Source organism: Silene latifolia, chromosome X (genome assembly GCF_048544455.1).
Source record: "Silene latifolia isolate original U9 population chromosome X, ASM4854445v1, whole genome shotgun sequence".
Taxonomy (NCBI): Eukaryota; Viridiplantae; Streptophyta; class Magnoliopsida; order Caryophyllales; family Caryophyllaceae; genus Silene; species Silene latifolia.
This window is the reverse complement of record NC_133537.1, coordinates 28,184,463-28,206,087: the sequence shown is the minus strand read 5'-3', so window position 1 is coordinate 28,206,087 and position 21,625 is coordinate 28,184,463.

The following is a 21,625-nucleotide window of genomic DNA, read 5'->3' as shown; positions in this document are numbered from 1 at the left end:
TGACAACAATTTCTATGTCGTTTTAGATGCAACTAAACTAACTTTGTCAAAGTTGTAATTTAGCATGTGGGTTGATTAATCTAACAACATTCAAACAAAACAAACAAGGCTTAAGGGGGAATGGGGGAGCCGTTGGGATCTACCTATTACAAACCAGGCATTTCATGCCGACACAACAACAAATTAAAGATACAACTCGATCTAAATACAAATGCTACATACGACGCAATACATGACAACACACACGGCCGCTTGGCCTTGAAAACCGTGCACATGAGGGGTGGCCCACGGCTCACATGACCCACGGCCTTGGGTCACTCCTCGTAATGCGTGCTCGCGCTTAATCTTGTCGCATTAGACATAGGGCTACGCACCAAAGCATGCATTAGCATAAACCGGGCCATGTTGCTTTAGACAACATGCGGTTTACTACGCTTCTACAAACATTGGGGAACAACCGTCTAACCAAACAAGACTAAGGTTTTTAGAAATCATTTGACTCGATAAAAGAAAACAAACTTGAAAGATTACAACTCGATAAACCAACTATAAATTACAAACGATGAAACAACGAGAAAACAAACGGTATAAAAACAAAACGAGAAAGGTAAAGAAAACGGCCACCTCACGGCCCAAACCAACGGCCACCCTCACGGCCAAGACAAGGCCAACCTAGTTCCTAAGTTAGGTTCATTAGTTAGATCGAATGATTGCGAAAAGGGATAGGAAACAAGTTAGAAAACGAGTAAAAAACGATGTTGATTGATTGTCGCACGAGGGTGCATTCTACACGGCCTAAAGGGTCTAATTAGGTCAAATTCGCTAATTAATTTAACTCATCGAGTGTCAATAAGAAGGTGCTAATCACGCACTCTTATACTAGCGAGAAATTAGGTGAAAGAGAGAGATGCATTCAATTGTTTACAGAATCGTCGATTGATTTTATAACTTACGTCGAAGCCACCTATCGTGTCTAATTAGGTTATTAAATTAAATTAATGTTATCTAAATATGTCATAGGTTAACAATCAGAGGTTAGACTAACATACAACGGGTCCTAGGGTATGTCGATTTGGCCGAACCAAAAGGGGGTCGAAAGCGAAGAACGAAGTTAGACAATTGTTTTATTTATGCCCTACCTTGAACACGAGGATATGTAAACGAGACGGGGGTGTACGACCGACTGATGTAGCGGTTTCTTTTCCCATCTCAAGTCAACGCGGGTGTTCATGGTGGTACTTTAACTCATACTCGGACTAACTAGTTTCATAGTTAATTTAAAACAATCGATAAACAAAACGAAAACAAACAAAAAAACAAACTATAAAAAGAGCATAAGAAAACGAAATAAAAAAGGAAAGAGAAGGGGATTTGATGCACCTCAACCTACATGTATCGTTGACACCGTCTTGGGTCGTAATCGATGGTAGATTTTATCTCGAGAGGCCGTCGTCGACGAAGAATAAAGCAAACACGCGTTTTGGAAACTTTCTGGACAGCGATTTTCAAACAGTGATATCTCCCTCGTTTCACGACGAAAATTCGATTTAAAAGATGTTTTGGAAACTAGAAAGAGAGGAGAACAAGGATCTTAAAGCAACCCCTGCTCGTTTTGGGTTATTGGGCACGAAAAACGAGCACAAACAGAACTGGACAGACAAGAAGAAACCGCGAAAACAGAGTGTTATTTCATTCTGTTTTTCGAGGGATTTCGTGTACTCTCAAGGGCAATTTGGCTCGTAAATCTTTGTCTAATGTGTAGATGGATGTTATGTGGTTAATTAGGAACAAGAAACTCGAATTTTTATGAAGGTTTGATGGAGGAACGAAAGGGTTTTCGAAGAGGACACACAAACAGTTTCAGTTTGTGTGTCGGTTTTGTTTAGGGTTTTTGGGAGGCAATTAGGGTTTGTTTCTGAGGTTTAAAGCTTGTGAGTGACGGTAGGATGTATGGAGAACTTAGAGGAATGAATGTATGGTCAAGGGGTGGTATTTATAAGGAGTTAAAATAGGTTAAAAGAGAGGGAGAGGCAATCGGGCTTGCTGAACATAGCTGCTGTCCAGCAGCTTTTGGGGGGGTTTCTAGGGTTCGTTTTGGGGGTTTTCTTGGTGATTAAGCTAGGATAATATGGGTAGGATACTAGGGTATGGGTTAGGGTTAATGGGTACGGGTCTTGGTAGTGTTTGGAGCGGGTTTGGGCTCGCGAATTGGCTGCCAAAACAGGGGGGGCTCGGTTTATGCGGGCTGCTTGTGAGGGGTTTGGGACGAGGATTTGGGCTGTGGTATGGGGGGTTCGAACAAGGGTGGATGGGTATTGGTCTAGGTGGGTTAGTGTACTGGAGATTCGTGCCAATTCGCAAAGAAAACGGGCTCAAAAACCGAGCTAAAATCGAGCTCAAAAATAAGTGTTCAAAACGAGTTCTTTTCGATTTTCAAATCGATTTTTCAAATCAATTAACCCATTAAAATAAATGATTTTTCAAACCAAATATACTCATAAAATGATTTTTCAAATCAAATATTTATTTTATTTTCAATAAAATAAACTTGGGAAAATAAATTCAAAATAAAATAAAATAAATTGAATTTACCTTAAAAAAAGCTTTAATTCAAATATCATTTAAATTAATAAAATGAACTCACTTAAAAAAAACATTAATTTAAATATCATTTAAATTAATAAAATACTTCATCGACGACGCCCATTCTACATCGTAAAACGAGCTCCAAATAATGACAATGACAACTAAAGAATACATGTGTCCTATCATCATCGGGTGTTTGTCGGGTTCTCTATAAATTCCAATATCGACGGATACGGGTATCTACAGAGCCCCCACTTTGACTGAGGCTTGGACAAGGTGAAAGTCAAAGTATACCCCAGGTCCCTCTCGACCTGAGGATTCTTCGGGTCGTTTATAGTCCATTAGACTTGCGTATATAAGCTCGCCAGCCATAAGAAGAGATCATACCTGAAACTTCGTTGGGGATTGACTCTTGCTTCTGTTGTATCAAATTATCGTCGTTGGTCGTCGACCCATAAATTGCATAAATGGTGGGTTGAGCCTTATCCTTAGGCGCCTACGTATCCGTTTCTGACGGAATCAAACCCGCGTCGTAGTTCGGCAAGAATCGCGACACATGCCCAAAGTTTATCATCTGCTGGCGTATGTCCAAAATTCATCATCTGCTGACATTTGCCCAAAATTTATCATCTGCTGGCGCTTGTCCGAATGGGACGGGACTTTCCAAGGAGGTTGCCGCCACTTTCATTATTTGCCTTCGGCTACGGAATTCTTCCATTTCATACTCTTGTATTGAATTGAATTCTTGGTGGATATCATCCTCTACATCTTGATAATGGTCTCTGAAGCGAAACGGCTTGAGCCCCAGATTTGCAATGGCTCTAAAGTCGAAGACTTTAGAGCCCCCAGTTGAAGCATATCCTGCTATATTTGAAACATAGAAAATGTACGAGCAATAATTATCACATAAGCATATTTGGATCATCGATCTTGAAATTGGATCATTTGAAAGATTGGGTCATCGACCCGAAAATTGAATTTGAAAATTTTGAACAACTGGGTCATCGACCCGAACTTTGAATTTGACATCACTTGAAATGTTGGGTCATCGACCCGAAATTTGAGTTTGAAAGACTGGGTCATCGACCCGAAATTTGAACATGTTGAAAATTTTGAATAATTGGGCTATCGACCCAAAAAGATTCTACTACTTGGATCATCTATCCACAATTCGCAAAAAGTTTTTGAAATTTTGAAATTTTGAAATTTTTTGAAATCGAACCTTGACGGGTGAGCATGAAATACGACACAGACACTCTGTATGACTCGTAAACAACGTGGGCGTAGCCCGCTACCGTAAAACAAAAAAGGAAAATAAAACCGTAAGTGTGCACGGGTTTTAATTCAAATATTGACTTGCTGGGGGTAGAAATGTAAATTGGCCGTTCCGGCGCCAAAAGATGGCAAATGGGAATCACAAGGTCGTCGAACTTGGGATGGAGATATCGTATGTCATGGGCGTGCTCCCGAGGGCACATGGGAATCAAGATCACTTGGCATTGACAAGGTGGATTAAACTCACAGAGCAACAACGTTGGCTTCGCCCAGACACTAAACACAGGTTGATTTTATTAGAATACTTAGACATCACACATCACTCCTGTTGGGAACATTCTGTCACTCTTCTCCTCGCCTCCTTTCTTTTCAGCGAGTTTTCATCATTTCTTGCCACCGCCTTCTTTCTTTTCAGCGGGCTTTTACTATTTTTCTTCCACGCCTTCTTTCTTTTCAGCGGGTTTTTTCATATTTTCTGTTCCCAACACAAACCCACATCTATGTGACTCAGCATCTTTGCCTACACCGTTAGATAAAGCTCATTCTGAGACTTGATACTATTAATCCGAATCTATATCCTTATCCTAGCCTACATCGAGTGCTAAGACCGACTCAAACAAAGGTGGCTTCATTTGGACTTGGTTAGGACCCGTAAGAAACCGACAAGATGACAACTTGGTTGATGAGTGGATTGAATCCCTTATTCTGAAGGACTGCCTACGTATTCGCGTGGAGCGAAATCAAATCCGACGTAGTTCGATCATGGTGCATAAACATGGCATTTTGATCATGTGTACACACTCGAAGGTTTCACCTAAGGTATCATGTCGTATCCCATTCTAGCCTGTAAGGTACTGTAAAATCCCGTGTCTAGGGTTGGTACCAAAGGTTGTGGTTCTTTGGGATGTGGAGCTTGGTAAAAATAGGTTTGAAAGGTAAACCATCATTCTGAAGGTTCGTTTCGTGGTGTTAAGGCCAAGGGCTATGGCTTATAACGTGGTTGGAAATGGTGTCTCAGATTTGATGAAACCCGAGTACAAATTGGTTGGAAAATGATGTGGGTTCAAATTTCCATGTCTGGACCCTAAAGGCTAGGTATAACAAAACAAGCGGAATGATTCTCAAAATTCCCGACTATCCCCTTGTAACTGTCTCAGGAAGGACTTAGGGGTAAAGAGGTCACTACTTACGCTTTTGGGCTTTGCCCATTGAACCTCAACTATGGGTACTTGACTTGACTTCTGGCTTCTGTAACTTCGACATTCAACCAAAAGCATTCTGCAATGACTTCAACATCTTTTTTTTCTTTTTTCCTTTTTCTTTCATCACTTTTCTTTTTCTCTTTTCATTTTTTTTCTTCTTTTTCTTCTTCTTTTTCATTTTTTTTTTTCGTCCTTTTTTTTTTCGTCCTTTTTTTTTTCTCATCTTTTCATTCTTTTTCATCTTTTTTTTTTCTTCTCTTCTTGAAAATGGTCTTCTATTCATCCCCTTAGTCACAAATGGATACACCTTAAAAACTGGGCTTCGCCAACTAAATTGGGTTAGAATTAACAATTCATTCTTAGAACGAGTTGATATCTTCTCTCTTCGAGATGGGATGATTTTGTTGGGGAAAAGGCTTGCCTTCCGTCATCGATAGGGGAAACAAGGAGCTAGTCCGGGTTTGTCATAGAATCATCTAAAAGCTTGCCATAAGCATTGGTTTTGATGAAGGTTTTCTACCGCCAGACATGGAATAGGTAAAGGAATCAAACACGGGATCCTATTGTACCTTACATTTTGAAACGGGACATATTTCTACCCCAGGGATGCCTTTGAGTGTGTTGTGCATTTTATCATGTTTTCGGAATGATTGAGGATTGAAAACAAGACATATTTGGAAATGAAACTGCAACTTTTTTATTGGAATGACAAAAGCTTAACAGACTCGAAGGAACGATTCCTAGGACACACCCTAGGTCATCGCAGAACAAACGACTCAAATTCAAGAAAAGAAAGTCCTAGACTCGACTCGACTAAGATAAGAAAACAGATCCGACTCATAATTTTCAAATCTAGTTTTGAGCTTTCTCTTGTTCAGTTGTCAACTTAGATGCTCGGTTCTAGTCCTTGATCCCTTTCATGGTCTGCCTCCATCCCGAGGTAGTCCTCTGAGGATCTACGCCAATGATGTAGGTTGGTGAATCGAATTGTCTTTTATTAACTTCGTTAATGAGAGGATAACATTCTAGAGCAAGACTCCCGACTTGAATTTCATTCTTCGAGTTCGGCAAGAATTCAGAGCAATCCAAAAATATATTCCCGATAAACACTCCTTTCCAGTGACATGGGCGGATAAGATGGGAATAGTCGACACTGTCTTCGACAGAAACAAAGTTAGTGTGATCGCCAAATGGATTGGTGATGTTATTAGGTTTAACAGCTGGGATTGGGAGCGTTCCGTTCTCAATCATGTCTTGGATTTCGTGCTTTAGTCGATAGCACCTTTCGGTATCATGGCCTTTCCCTTGATGAAAGGCACAGTAGGCATTTGGTTTATACCATTTACCTTGTTGATCAGCGGGAGGGTCCGGAGTTGGACCAATAGGCTTCAGCTTTCCTTGGGCTATGAGCCTTTGGAGAGCATATGTATAAGTGCATCCGATATCGGTGAATGCCCTAGGTGTTTGGCGCTGCGACTTCTTCGATTGCCCTTCTAAGAGATTGATGGCTTCATCAATATGGGTCGTTGCTGGGGCCTTGCCCTTAGACGATGAGGCCCCTTGGTACCCTTTCGGCTTTTCAGCCTCTGCCCTTATGACATCATCTTCTACCTTTATCCCGATTCTTATCAATTCTTTGAAAGAACCAAAATTTTGGTATTTCAGAGCATTACGGTAAACAGGTCGTAAATTCTTCACGAACTTATCTACCATTTCAACTTCATCAGGCTTCTTAGCTAGTGTCACGCTTTCAGCGCGCCATCTTGCGAGGAATTCAGTAAAGCCCTCTTTTTCCTTTTGTGTCATAACCTCCAAAGTTCTTATGTTGGTTTGAATCTCGACGTTGTCGAAGATAGTGCTTCTGAACTCCACCGTAATATCTTCGAAAGTGGGGAAGTTCTTAAGGTCCAGATTATAGAACCACGCTTTCGGGTGTTCATCCAGAGATTGAGCGAAAATTCCAGAGAGCATGTCAGCAGGTACTCCCTTCAGTGCTAAGTACCCCTTATAGGCCTTAACATGGTGGACTGGATCTTCTGTGCCCTTAAACTTTGGGATGTCAGTGAGTACCCTGTTCGTGGGCAACTTATCCTGCACCGGGGCATAGGCCCTAGCATTCTCATAGTGAATGTTCTTCCCCTGGGAGAGTTTCAAACGGTCTTCGATGAACTTGAACCGTTTTTCCAGATCAGTCAGTGGTGGAGGGGAATCTTCACCCAGCTTAGATTCGATTGCATCCATACGGGTCATCATGAGGTTCACGGCCTCAGTAAGCTTGTTAACAGCATCTTCCATTGCTTGACGTCGGGTTTTTGGCGGCCTTTCTACAAGAAAACCCAATACTGAGTCAATATTTAAAGTAAGAGCCCCTGCACACTTAAGGACACGACCCCAACTTGACTCAAACAAAGACTCGACTTGAGATTGACTAACCAAAGGTTCAACTCACGGTTTGATTTAGACATCGGTTCATTTTAGACTCGACAAAACGACATGACTCAAACTGTCATAACTCGATTCTAAACTGGACTTGGTGTGACTAAACCCGTGATTGGGCTAACATAGCCCATGGGTTCGAGTGAAACGTCCATAAGGCCTAGCTTGGACGTTTTTTGTGGACTATTCTAGACCAAAAGGTCGACCAACATGACTCAAAGCCCAAGAGGTGAGTTTGGGTGACCCAACAAGGTCGTGTTCTAGACTCTTGAAACAAACCCGGCCTAACACGGCCATGACCCGGACACGACTCAACGCATTTCATGCTTGGTTGAGGTTCGAGAAACATTTTGGATTGATTTTGAAAAACGAATGATCGATTTGAAAAAAAAAGAGATTTGAAATGGGCAGCGTGCCGGCTATAAAAGCTTGTTTTGGGCCGAAATTCTAGTCCTATTTGGGCAGCATTCCGCGTTTTGAAAATCATGCTAGGTTTGAAAGTAAGTTGTTCAAAAGTTCGGTTTTGAAAAGGACTTGGAATTTTCGAAAAAGGACTCGGGAAAACACATTGCACGTTGTCATTCTCATGTTATAAGGATGTATGCTCCTAGACATCTCTAGGTCTCGGCAAGTCTTCTATAAGAAGGTCTATGCCCTCCATCCTTTTGCGGTCTAATAGAGCGAGGTGTCTTAAGGTAAAGTACCTAGAAGATCGTCCCCACCCTCAAGAACCACGCGAGGCGAAGTGGAAGCGAGCAATGTGCAGCTTCCTGGCATAGTGGGACGTCGCCCCCCACGCATCACGAAGAAACGCTGGGACGGCCCGGGCAAGTCCTTAAGGGTTTATGCATGAATCGTAGCACTATGAGTAATGTTTTACTTTCCAACACTTTCTTTTCAAGTTTCACCTCGGAGGAAAAGACCCTAGAAACACAGTGTAACTAGTCCTCTTTTCCCCAGCAGAGTCGCCAAACTGTGGACAAGGCCCTCGGGAACTGCGTCCGCGGGATCCACACCAGGCATAATCGACTCGAGGTTCTTTCGAATCGAATTAAGACCAATTAGAGTCGCCACCAAGTTTTTTGGGAACTTGGAACCGTTCAAGTCAACTTTACACCTTTCATCGAAAAGCATAAAGCCAATCGACTACGAGTGATTAAAGATAAAGACTTGTACCCTATATCACTCGATTTGAATGACTCTCGTAATCCAATGGTATTTAGACGGATCCACAAACCATAGATCTTGAGTAAGGGGTGAGGGTACGTGTTGGGAAGCCCATAAGGACACCCAACCCCGCCCGTCAATAACGGCCTCTACTAAGTCAAGTGTCGGATTTCAAACAAGGTCATAGCTACTGCGATATATGATATGCAAACGTTGTTTTAACCCTATCATGTGACAACAATTTCTATGTCGTTTTAGATGCAACTAAACTAACTTTGTCAAAGTTGTAATTTAGCATGTGGGTTGATTAATCTAACAACATTCAAACAAAACAAACAAGGCTTAAGGGGGAATGGGGGAGACGTTGGGATCTACCTATTACAAACCAGGCATTTCATGCCGACACAACAACAAATTAAAGATACAACTCGATCTAAATACAAATGCTACATACGACGCAATACATGACAACACACACGGCCGCTTGGCCTTGAAAACCGTGCACATGAGGGGTGGCCCACGGCTCACATGACCCACGGCCTTGGGTCACTCCTCGTAATGCGTGCTCGCGCTTAATCTTGTCGCATTAGACATAGGGCTACGCACCAAAGCATGCATTAGCATAAACCGGGCCATGTTGCTTTAGACAACATGCGGTTTACTACGCTTCTACAAACATTGGGGAACAACCGTCTAACCAAACAAGACTAAGGTTTTTAGAAATCATTTGACTCAATAAAAGAAAACAAACTTGAAAGATTACAACTCGATAAACCAACTATAAATTACAAACAATGAAACAACGAGAAAAACAAACGGTATAAAAACAAAACGAGAAAGGTAAAGAAAACGGCCACCTCACGGCCCAAACCAACGGCCACCCTCACGGCCAAGACAAGGCCAACCTAGTTCCTAAGTTAGGTTCATTAGTTAGATCGAATGATTGCGAAAAGGGATAGGAAACAAGTTAGAAAACGAGGTAAAAACGATGTTGATTGATTGTCGCACGAGGGTGCATTCTACACGGCCTAAAGGGTCTAATTAGGTCAAATTCGCTAATTAATTTAACTCATCGAGTGTCAATAAGAAGGTGCTAATCACGCACTCTTATACTAGCGAGAAATTAGGTGAAAGAGAGAGATGCATTCAATTGTTTACAGAATCGTCGATTGATTTTATAACTTACGTCGAAGCCACCTATCGTGTCTAATTAGGTTATTAAATTAAATTAATGTTATCTAAATATGTCATAGGTTAACAATCAGAGGTTAGACTAACATACAACGGGTCCTAGGGTATGTCGATTTGGCCGAACCAAAAGGGGGTCGAAAGCGAAGAACGAAGTTAGACAATTGTTTTATTTATGCCCTACCTTGAACACGAGGATATGTAAACGAGACGGGGGTGTACGACCGACTGATGTAGCGGTTTCTTTTCCCATCTCAAGTCAACGAGGGTGTTCATGGTGGTACTTTAACTCATACTCGGACTAACTAGTTTCATAGTTAATTTAAAACAATCGATAAACAAAACGAAAACAAACAAAAAAACAAACTATAAAAAGAGCATAAGAAAACGAAATAAAAAAAGGAAAGAGAAGGGGATTTGATGCACCCTCAACCTACATGTATCGTTGACACCGTCTTGGGTCGTAATCGATGGTAGATTTCATCTCGAGAGGCCGTCGTCGACGAAGAATAAAGCAAACACGCGTTTTGGAAACTTTCTGGACAGCGATTTTCAAACAGTGATATCTCCCTCGTTTCACGACGAAAATTCGATTTAAAAGATGTTTTGGAAACTAGAAAGAGAGGAGAACAAGGATATTAAAGCAACCCCTGCTCGTTTTGGGTTATTGGGCACGAAAAACGAGCACAAACAGAACTGGACAGACAAGAAGAAACCGCGAAAGCAGTGTTTATTTCATTCTGTTTTTCGAGGGATTTCGTGTACTCTCAAGGGCAATTTGGCTCGTAAATCTTTGTCTAATGTGTAGATGGATGTTATGTGGTTAATTAGGAACAAGAAACTCGAATTTTTATGAAGGTTTGATGGAGGAACGAAAGGGTTTTCGAAGAGGACACACAAACAGTTTCAGTTTGTGTGTCGGTTTTGTTTAGGGTTTTTGGGAGGCAATTAGGGTTTGTTTCTGAGGTTTAAAGCTTGTGAGTGACGGTAGGATGTATGGAGAACTTAGAGGAATGAATGTATGGTCAAGGGGTGGTATTTATAAGGAGTTAAAATAGGTTAAAAGAGAGGGAGAGGCAATCGGGCTTGCTGAACATAGCTGCTGTCCAGCAGCTTTTGGGGGGGTTTCTAGGGTTCGTTTTGGGGGTTTTCTTGGTGATTAAGCTAGGATAATATGGGTAGGATACTAGGGTATGGGTTAGGGTTAATGGGTACGGGTCTTGGTAGTGTTTGGAGCGGGTTTGGGCTCGCGAATTGGCTGCCAAAACAAGGGGGGCTCGGTTTATGCGGGCTGCTTGTGAGGGGTTTGGGACGAGGATTTGGGCTGTGGTATGGGGGGTTCGAACAAGGGTGGATGGGTATTGCTCTAGGTGGGTTAGTGTACTCGAGATTCGTGCCAATTCGCAAAGAAAACGGGCTCAAAAACCGAGCTAAAATCGAGCTCAAAAATAAGTGTTCAAAACGAGTTCTTTTCGATTTTCAAATCGATTTTTCAAATCAATTAACCCATTAAAATAAATGATTTTTCAAACCAAATATACTCATAAAATGATTTTTCAAATCAAATATTTATTTTATTTTCAATAAAATAAACTTGGGAAAATAAATTCAAAATAAAATAAAATAAATTGAATTTACCTTAAAAAAAGCTTTAATTCAAATATCATTTAAATTAATAAAATGAACTCACTTAAAAAAAACATTAATTTAAATATCATTTAAATTAATAAAATACTTCATCGACGACGCCCATTCTACATCGTAAAACGAGCTCCAAATAATGACAATGACAACTAAAGAATACATGTGTCCTATCATCATCGGGTGTTTGTCGGGTTCTCTATAAATTCCAATATCGACAGATACGGGTATCTACATACGTGCTCTATTTTGGCAGCACATAAACCCCCTTCAAACACTTCCAATTCGACTCCTATATGACCCACGTCCTTGCCTAGACCGATATCCGAGCCATAATCAGACCCGCAACAAGCAACCAAAAGCTGCTACTGAAAATAGCATTCCAGCAATTGTGTACTGCAAAAATTCAATACTGCATCAAAATATTACACCCCGTGATCAATTAAACCCATTTTAAAAATAGTACAAACGGGATGATTAAAAGCCAAAACACAACTTTCTCAAAAAAACAAAAGAAGCCAATACACAATGGCTCTATATATACACACACGTACATAAAAGCATGACCAAACTATTGAGATTCCGCTAATGAAACAACATAACTGGCCCAAATATTTCTCAACTGAGTGATGTCCTCTGGCAAATAATCTGGGTCTTTGTTAAGTGTTAGTGGAAACTACAATTCAGAATATACATAATCAAAATAGATATAATACATGGAAGTATACAGAATTGAACTCAATTTACGTCTGAAATAGTTTTAAAATCACACTAACCCGTATCGGAATGGTAGAAAGTTTTCCGTTGATAACCTCCCACATGGACTGACAAACGTAAAAGGCGCACTGTTTATCGTCTGGTACTTTAGGAGACAATTATATAAATCACACACAAATCAGCTGAATTAGATAATCAAGTTCTCGCATAAACATAAATTAAATGATACGAGTAATTATTAAGAATACCCTTACTAATGGCGTGATAAAATTGGGAACAGTGTTGCTTTCATATTTCCCAAGTGGACATAATCTTTTTTTTTTTTTTTTTTTTGCTTCAAAAACTCTAATTCATAAATATACACACATACCATTATTATTTGCTTATATATGGCTCAAGTCATATAATAACAAATGACAATTTTGAAGGTTGTAAACATACTCAGTTATCATCCTTACACAACTGTCAGAGAGTTTACCATCGCGAGAGTCAATCCAGTACACTGTTTTTGTTTCCACTTGTATTGCCAGTAGCACCCAATGCTTCCTATTCAATTTGGGACATTGAACTGTTAGTTCATTTACACGCATGTAAGCATGTTAATAATAAATTTATAGAACCGTGATTCATTACAATTATCACGTACTATACATACATATTCTCATTGTGGGGGGCACGCCATAGTTTTTTAGTCGACATCAACCGACGAGCGATAGTATTGATTTGTTATTTGTATGAAATTCTGTCCACAGAAAACGCTTTAGGACTCAAGAATCCGTAGGCGTGAATTGGGACCTTCCACTCAGGGAACTGATTATTCAGGTACCTATTACGCCACATGGAATGAATAATGTTATTGTAATTGATAATTTAAACAAACATCATTATTCGTAAATGGAAATGACTAAATAGTTTTATTAATAAAACTTACTTCATCCAAATCAAAATGTGAACAACAACTAAATTGTCAAGGTCGACAAATTCCATTAGTTGCTTCGGGTCCAGTACGGTTATATCAGCTGCGCCCATAATTTGCTCTTCAATGTTAATCATGACTACATCCCCTCTAGGTGACCTTTTTACAGCCAGGTTGTGCAAAGCCTTCAGCGAAGTAGTTTTCATTTTTTTCTTATATTCACACGATTCATAATAAGAATCATAAGCAGGCTTGATAGCAACAACTTTCGTAGCTGGCTTATATTGTATGTCATGTTGTTTTGTTTTTGGGAAAGGCGTAGTCTTTTTGGTGACCTTGTCCGTTGACGTAGTAGTAATTGCTTTAGCTGGCATCATGGCTTTGCTTAACTTCTGCAAATGTAAAGATTAAAGTATTTATGATATGTTAATATTCGTACCCTAATATATTTAAAGAACAAGTAATAATTAACATCTGCATATAGGTACCTCGCGGATGACAACATTGATGAGGTTGTCAGGCCATTGCACATAAGAGCTTAGGGCTTCTTTCAAATAAGTGACCTTCTCATTAGGAAATGGTACTTTTACATCCCCATACTCGTCTTTATATAATTGGGACACTTCCACTTTCCTGCATTTGTCACGAAGGGGTATACCATGAACCATAACTTGTTGAAGCCGGTCGTAATTGAACACGTATCCCCCTGACAACAGCAACTTTTTGTTTCCCCTGTAAATAGAACAGATGACAAGCTACCTTGCAATTGTCCTTCACGAAAGCTTTAATCAATTAGTACACATACATTCACTACCTTTAATAAATTTCATAAGTAAAAAACGTGTATGATATGAATAATTATAAACTAGCAGCTATTACCTTTTTCGGTGTTGAGAAGAACATCTGCTCATCAACTACCTCCACCTCATCCCATGTCACGGCCTTCCTGGCTTCCTCTTCCTCTTCAACTTCCTGATATCAATCCTCGACTCCCACCTCAGTCTCCTTTGACATTTCCTTCTCCCTTGCCATGTCATCCTCGGCTTCCTTCTGTACATTAACACTTGTCCATATAACACGTACTGATTTTCCAAATCATATAACACACTGTATATAAGACATAAATATTATTATCTCTTTTTCCTCCTCCTCCTCCTCCTCCTCCTCCTGCTCCTCTGCTTCCCTTATGACTTCTTGAACCATATCCAACTCTTTTTCTGATGGCTTTTCCCCAATTTCCAACATTCTCAGCATCTACCTGGCTATTTTCTGTAGCTGTGTAGTGAAATTAATGTCAGCATATATAGTAATAAATTACATTGGTTCAAATACAGTATTTATACGGTTACCTTCTTGGAATCATTACCACTCATCATCCTTCGAGTAGTTTTCCCAAAATACTTAGTGATACCAACATGCGTCGATACCCCTCTCACACGACCTGGATGCTCTGCTTTGCCGATTGCCCTAGCAAGAATGTCATCACGTCCTTGAGGCTTCAATTTTCCTTCTTGTACCTCCTTCTCACAGATCATCTACATACACATAAAACCATTAAGCAACTCACAATTATATAACTCCGACCACCAGTGCTAGGAGTGACATATTTATTCAAACTTTTAATTTTCTCTTTGATGTCCTTATCATATTCAGTTTCCGTCTTTCCATTCTTAGGAGTGTGACCTTTCACTCAAGCATCATGACGACTGAATTTTCCAAGCTTTGCCTACAATTTATTCATCATATTGATATCCTCTCAAAATATGTATGATTACTATGAACATATATAACATCCGACTAAAACACCTAATAGTCTAATATTATAAGAATTATGTACTTACAAGTTTCATCTTAATCAATCTGTAACCACCTCGGGAGCCGTAAAAGACGGCCTTTTTCTTTGAAATGTTCGTCTTGTTCCTCTCACTCATATCCTTCATCAAATAAATTGTAACGAGAAACGTAAGCATGACCAAACGCTAAACTAAGTATACTTCATTACTTATTATTATTAAGTTACCTTAAACTTCCCAGACTGCCTATAAGCGATATAGCTATCCCAATGGTCCTGACTGATATACGGATACTTATTTTTTGGTGGTTTCTTGTTCATATCCCCGGTTTCCTTGTTGAACAAGTGGTTCTCAGCAATCATTAACTTCCAAGATCTAAGGGCTTCCCCTGTCTCTTTTTTAGGTACTTATCATACTTTTTAAGGACAACGTAAGCTAACTGCCTATATAATGAGCATAGTTGGTAAAAGTGTTTCGGCTAATACACATATTAAGTAGTAACTTTATTTTAACTAAAGCATTTAATATTGTATATACATACCTTTATTCTGTTTATTAGCATGGTGTTCCATATTTTACTCAGTTCACTGATACATGACGTAGCGAGAGGCACATATGTCTTACACAACAACCAATCCAACTCACAAAATACCCGACATTCGCACTATATGGCAGCCCCGTATCTTTATTCCATTGTAAAGGATTAGGTATCTTTGAATTTATTGCTTCAAGGGAAACCCTGTGGCGCATTCGACCCGCAGTGTGTTGCAAATTATTCTCATCACCTGAGTCGTCACCTGAGGCATTTCCATCGTTTCTTTTCCGCTTTTCGACCATATCTAAAGCATAAATTAATAAACAAATAATAACAATGCATACTTATAATAACAAATAAATCTCTAGAGAGGAGGGTTTATTACTTCTTTAAAGAGGAGAATCCAGATTGATCTGGCGGCGGCATTGGCGATGATGACGATGACTCTGACGGCGCTGGGGTAGGTTGGTGGTTGAGGGGAAGCTCAGAGTATATATGTGTGAATAATACAACACTTGCAAGACCTTGTTTAATGAAAAGTAATAAACACGGTATAAGAAAAACCGTTGTATTTTGTTTCCAAACAGACAACGGTTTTGTTTGAAATCGTAATTGATTAGTACTATCTACAACGGGTTAAAAATAACCGTTGTCTTAAATATTTTCATTTTGTTTGATTTTTCGGCCAAAAAATATATCATCGTTTTTATATACATAACAACGGTCTGAACCGTTATAACTGTATATGTCCTAAACAACGGCTTAGGTATAACCGTTTTATTTTATATTTCATTTTGTTTGATTTTACCGCCAAGAAATAAAGCATCATTTTTATATAGATAACGGCTTGAACCGTTATAACTGTACTCGTCCTGAACAACGGTTTAGGTATAACTGTTTTATTTTATATTTCATTTTGTTTGATTTTACCGCCAAGAAATAAGGCATCATTTGGTATGATTTTTCCCTAACCCGCCCGCTGCAACAGCAGAAAAAGTTTACAACAGCAGTTTGATATATAACAGCAAGACAATCATTACACATGACGTAAGATATCTTGTTTGGATTGCTGATATTTTCACGGCTACCGGGAACGTTTTTTTGGATTTTCTAGTCTCTTCATTAACCCAAATACCTTCATCATGATCATCTCGTGTATATATGTTTGGAATGTTAACATTTTCAACATCATTACCAAATTGCGATATAGCACTATGATCAAGTCCTTCAAATTCGACGTCTTCATCATCTGGAATTCGGCGATGGCAAGATAGAACAACTAACCACTTCTTATCGAAAGGATGGGTAACATAAAACACTTGTTTTGCTTGTGACGCTAATATAAAAGGATCGTCCTTGTTTCCAACCTTGTCAAAATTTACTAATGTGAATCCTAAATCATCTTTTCTAATACCATTATTGTTGTCAACCCACTTGCACCAAAATAGAGGTATCTCAAAATCCATGTAGTCTAAAACCAATATCTCTTGAATTACTCTATAATATTGCATTGTATCCAAAATAGGATTTTTATCCTTTGAACTAGCAAAGTATATTGCCTCAGAATCTACGCAAACTACACTATTTTGCATTGTGCTCGCCTCATCTTGAATGCGGGTGTAGAAAGTGTACCCATTGATCGCATACCCGCTATAAAAAGTTGCACGAGCATCAGGACAGAAAGCGAGATGTCATAGGCTGGTTGAGCAATCATCAATTGGGTTGTCATCATTGTAAATAGTGTCCTTAAACCAGTCACTAAATTGATTGCAATGCTCATTTGCATACCACATTTCTTTCTTATGAGGGTGTTTTCCGTTAAGGTAACGCTGGTGTTCCATAATGTAAGGCTGGACATGATCATCGTTAAAAAGAACGTATGTATGAGCTCTATGTCGTATGTCAGATGACATATCCTTGGAAACACTACCCCTTACACCTTTTCCATTCATCCAGTCACTATGATGATTCGTAGGAGCTCCAATTAACTCATCCAAGGAGAGGTACGCGTAACAATACGAAAGAGCTTCATTGATAATTCTTCGCTCAGCAATACACCTCTCTGGACGATACCTATTAGATATGTAATCGTTGTAAACTTTCATCAATCGTTCGAATGGGTACTAATATCTCAAATACACTGGCTCGAGATACAAAACCTCCCGGACTAGGTAGACAGTCAAATGAACCATGATAGTGAAAAATCAGGGAGGAAAATACATATCAAATTGAGAAAGACTGGTGACGAGGACGTCCTGCAAAGTTTCCGCTTCATCGGGATCAATGACTTTACTGTTGATTGATCTGAAGAAATAACAAAATCTAATTATAGCATGTCGAACCTTTGGAGGTAGAATGGAACGAACGGCCACATCTAGTAGTTGTTGCATCAATGTATGCTAGTAATGTAACTTTAAACCAGTAAGTTTTAGGTCCTGCAATGAAACAAGGCTTCTAATATTAGACGAATAGCCCTCTGGCACCTTAATACCATGCAAGCATTCGCAAAAATCTTTTTTCTCCTTTTTTGATAGAGTATGAGCTGTAGGCGGAAAAAAAGTCCGATTTCCTTTTGTTTTAGCTGCCAGCTCGGGCCTAATACCCATCTCAATCATATCATCCCTAGCTACCTTCTTGTCTTTTTTCCTACTCGGAACATTCAGCAGGGTATTGATTATATTATCACAAACTTTCTTTTCAATGTGCATAAAATCTAGGCAATGTCTACCCGGGAGGACACACCAGTACGGAAGTTTGGTAAAAAAATATGGTTTTTTTTTATTACCACGAGTAGACAACTTAGGTCCCTTCTTCCCATACGTTATCCCAATATCTTTCACTTTCTTATACACTTCATGACCATCTGAGGACTCCCACTTTGCTTAGGACACCTATTAAACGCCTTGTGAAGCTTACGATAATGATGATCAGAGCACAACCATCGACGATTTCCCCTGTACACATGCTTGCGAGAATTCTTTAAATATTCTGATTCAACATCCCCCTCCTCCCCCCGCCCCGCCCACACACACAATGGACAAGCCTATTTCCCATGTACAGTATGTCCAGAAAGATTGTCGTGCGCCAGAAAGTCAGTTATTGTACACAATAACATAGCTCTCAGATTGAAACTTTCCTTCTTATAGCCATCAAACACTGGCATCCCTCTTTCCCAAAGAATCTTCAGATCATCTAGAAGTAGTTCAAAATACACATCTATGTCATTTTCAGGTTATCGAGGGCCAAATATCAATCAAGACAACATCAGATACTTTCGTTTCATGCAAACCCATGGGGGCAAATTATAGATGGCCAACACAACTTGCCAAGTACAGTGTTGGGTACTCATGTTTCCATGAGTGTTCATTCCATCCGTGGAGAGAGTTAGATGCAAGTTCCTTGCTTCTTTGACGAAGTCAGGATATTTAGCGTCAAACTCTTTCGACTATTGACCATCCGCTGGGTGACTTAACTTTCCATCTTTAATCCGTCCACTATTATGCCAAATCAACATTCATGCATCTTCTTCATTGAAATAAATCCTTATGAATCTTGGTATTATTGGAAAATACCACAACACCTTAGCTGTGATCCCTTCCTTAGTCTTATTACGCCATACAAAGCAGCGCGGACAATATGATAATTTCTCATAATCTTAAAGGTACAATATGCAGTCATTGGGACAAGCATGTATTTTTTCATACTTCATGTCCAATTCTCTATTCATTTTTTTAGCCTCATATGTCCGACTCGGAAGAACATTACCGTCAGGAAGCATGTCACATAGACAATTTATTCATTAGAGCCACGCTCGCCCAAGCGGGGTGTTCTCTTTTTACCTTGAGTAAGTAAGGTGGTAAGCGGTTATCACACCCCAAAATTGGTTGGACTCAACGGGATATAAGACCTGTGTTCCGGGGCTAGTAGATGGATTTAAAGAAATTCGTCGACCAAGAGTTCTAGAGGTAGAATTAGTCAACGTGACTTACCGAATTTACACAATTATGGGATGTTTCGCCCAAGCGATGCTCATTTTTGTTTAATATTTGGGTCTTGGAATCATTTATATAATTGAGTGGGAGATCATTATATAAATGTTAAAACTTGTTGAACATGTTTTCACAAGTATTTTTTAAAACATTGAATGTTATTTTTTCCTATTTTTCGTTCTTTTTCATTTATGTTTTTACTATGACATCGCGCACTTCATCCTCCTTTCATCCTCTATTTATTATTATACTCGTTTCGTTCTTTCATAGGAAGCGGTTTCTTTGAAAGAAATTCGGTAGCAATGATTGGTAACATGATTTACCAATTCACCTACATAAGCTTACAACGATTTTTGCAATTATTTTACAACTTAACGTCCATACATATTAATAAGGGGTTTTATGTTGCAAACTCATATTACGAGTTTAAAAGGAAGTCACATTTTATCAAGAGAGTCTTGATTTCGAAAGTGACACCTCCGTCATGATGATGACATATTAGTTTTAATTACTCAAGTGTAATTCAAAAGTTTACGAAAAGAGTTTTCAAAAATACTTATAATACTCCAATATGATACCGTCAAATGGCTCACTTCGAGAAAGGCCAAATCGATTGTTTATGTGCTAATGAATTTAGGCATATGATAACAATTGAACGGTTAGGTAGTCCAATTTCACAAGAAGTTGAGATTTTGCCACATGTTTCACTCACTTTATAGTAATTCACTCTTACTAAGTGTATAAAATATCACAAATGACATGAAGAGAGGTCTTCATCAGATTCATTTTTGCTTGATTGAAGCAAAGAGGAATGTGAAAGTGAGTGGGAGTTAAGAAGTATCAACCCTAGATGTATGCGATAGAACAAAGTTGAAAGAGACATCTACTCAATGGATAGGCTAGTTCCACTATCTTGATATGAGATACCAAGTATGGATCATTTCTTTGTAAAGAAGTTTACATGAATTGATAAAACGTAAGACATCTAGCATAGGACATTTTGTATCGAAATGGTGCTAGATTATCAATGATTTCGATGGGGATAAATGTACCTAAATTTGGTTTTAGAAGAATGTAATTATCTATGTTTATACATAGAAGGCATCACTCATGTGATTTAAAACAAAATGTTGTACCTACTCCTATGATAACTTGGTGGTTGGTTTAGACCACTTAAGTTAGAGAAATTTTACATTCTTCACGAAAACTAGATATTATACTATCTTGTAGATTTTAAAGTCTCTCATTCGGTGAACCCATATTGATCAAACCTCAAGTAATTCATTTCAAACGAGTAAACGAAAAGCACATTGAACAACCATTTGATTGTGAGTCTTATGGTATGTGTGCATGTATTATGTTTTCTTTTGTAGAAAAGAAACACAATAGTGAGGTGATTGACCATATACATATGGATGTGTAAGGCCGATAGTTGGTAATATACATACTTGGTTACTTTTACCGTACTGTTAAGTAGATATGAAAACCTCATATCTATTTAATAAGACATAAAAGTGATTTTTGAAACGTGGAATATTTTCAAAATGAAGTAGTAAACCAAAAGCACGTCAAGATCAAGATGTTGATCGGAAGTTTCAAAGTAATGACTTTGAAGATCAAATGGGTAATATCAAGTAATGACCTTGATAATCACTAAGAAGATTGTGAACCAGTTCACATAATACCTTCTCCTTGGGACACCATAGAGTATGGTGTAGTCAAGTATATATGCCGAACTTTATGAGATATAGTTTGAGTTTTTTCGCAATTTTGTAAGCAATTTTCTCACTAAAAGTTTAAAACCAGACTATAATAGCCTAAATGACTCCATATGAGATATGGATAGGGAGAGTCCCTAACTTGTCTTTTTATACATTTGGGATCATAAATGTTTATGTTCAGAACCAATATGTGTATCTGTGAGGGTTATCCAAAATTAAACCACATGGTTTTTACTCCTCCAAAACGAGAACAAAGAGTTTGTGGCTCATAATACTGTCTTTCCAGAAAGATTTTTATTTTCTGGAAGACAGAGTGGGAGAAATTTTGAACTTGCGGAAGTCCAAGACCCACAAACTGAGTACAATGCAAGAAGACGTTATTTATTGATGCTCAGTGGTGAGTACAATGCAAGAAAACGTTCTTTATTGTGGCTCAGTGGTTATAAGGAGATAATTTTG